Here is a 1,435-nt window from a genome sequence, read left to right as displayed (position 1 = left end):
AGGGGAGAAGGGAGTCACCGCGTAGCTCTGAATACTCCGTCTCAAAAAAAAAAAAAAAAAAAAAGAAATATGCTGAAATCAGGAACAGTCAACAGATGCCAAGGCCCCCACCCCAGCCCTCTCTCCACCCTTGCTGCCAGAATGCTGGAGACAGGGAGAATCTTTTCTGCACGAGCTGACCTGCCTGCCGAAAAACGACAAAGAAACTGGCACAGGAGGTTCCCCAAGTGAAAACAGTCAGCCACCCGCCCTACAGGAAACAGCCCCCTCCCACACATTTACCCTCAGAGCTCCCTATCTGTTTTAACATGTGCAGGCAATCCAGGATCCCCTAACATGCAAGGAAAGCCAATCACATGGAAAAAATATTTTTTTTTTGAGGCAGAGTCTGGCTCTGTCACCCAGGCTGGAGTGAAGTAGTGTGATCACAACTCACTGCAGCTTCGACTCCTGAGCTCAAGTGATGCTCCCACCAAAGCCTCCCAAGTAGCTGGGACCACAGGTATGCACCACATGCCTGGCTAAGTTTTTTTTGTGTTTTGCAGAAATGAAGCCTCCCTATGTTGCCCAGGCTGGTGTCAAACTCCTGGGCTCAAGCGATCGGCCTCCCAAAGTGCTAGAATTACAGGCGTGAGCCACCATGCCCAGTTCAAAACAATTTTTTAAAGAAAACTTGGAGAAAATAAAGATTATGTATGAAAAAGGAAACTTAGAAGCTATCTCATCAATGAAACAAGAACACAGTGCCATTAGCGTGCATGTGCACGTGTGCACACACCCTTTCAAAGAATCAAATACCCTCAGGAAGAAAGATGAAGCTATGAGAATATCCCAGAGGAGAGAAATTTTTAGAATAAAAAGAAAATTCAAGGACAAGTCCAAGAGGTATAATCAAAAAACGGCAGTTCCAATAAGAGAGAAGAAAGAGAACAGAGAAGAAAAGTCATAAAATATCCCAATTTAAGTGTGAATACAAAAATATATTAGTTTTATAAGTGAGAAAAAACAGGGTGCAAAAGGTGTATATGATGCCACTTCACATGTAGGGACAAGGGAAAATAAGACCATATATCCACAGTTGCTTGTATTTACATAAACAAATAGGATAACCCCCCCAAAAAAAACACCTAAGAAAAATTGTTATTTGTGAGGGAAGGTGGAGATTCCACTAAATTTTTTACATACACAGTTGACCCTTGAATAGCAGGTTCTGAACTGCACAGATCCACTTATCTGTGGATTTTCTCCTGCCTCCGCCACCCCTGAGATGACAAGACCGACCCCTCCTCTTCTTCCTCCTCCTTGGCCTGCTCAACGTGAAGACAGTGACACTGAAGAGCTTTGTGATGTTCCACCTCTACTTAATGATGAATAGGAAATATATTTCTTCCTCCTTCCTTGTGATTTTCTTAACAACCTTTTTTTTTCTTTTTTT

Source organism: Mandrillus leucophaeus, unplaced genomic scaffold (genome assembly GCF_000951045.1).
Source record: "Mandrillus leucophaeus isolate KB7577 unplaced genomic scaffold, Mleu.le_1.0 Scaffold88, whole genome shotgun sequence".
NCBI lineage: Eukaryota > Metazoa > Chordata > Mammalia > Primates > Cercopithecidae > Mandrillus > Mandrillus leucophaeus.
This window is presented reverse-complemented; position numbering follows the sequence as displayed.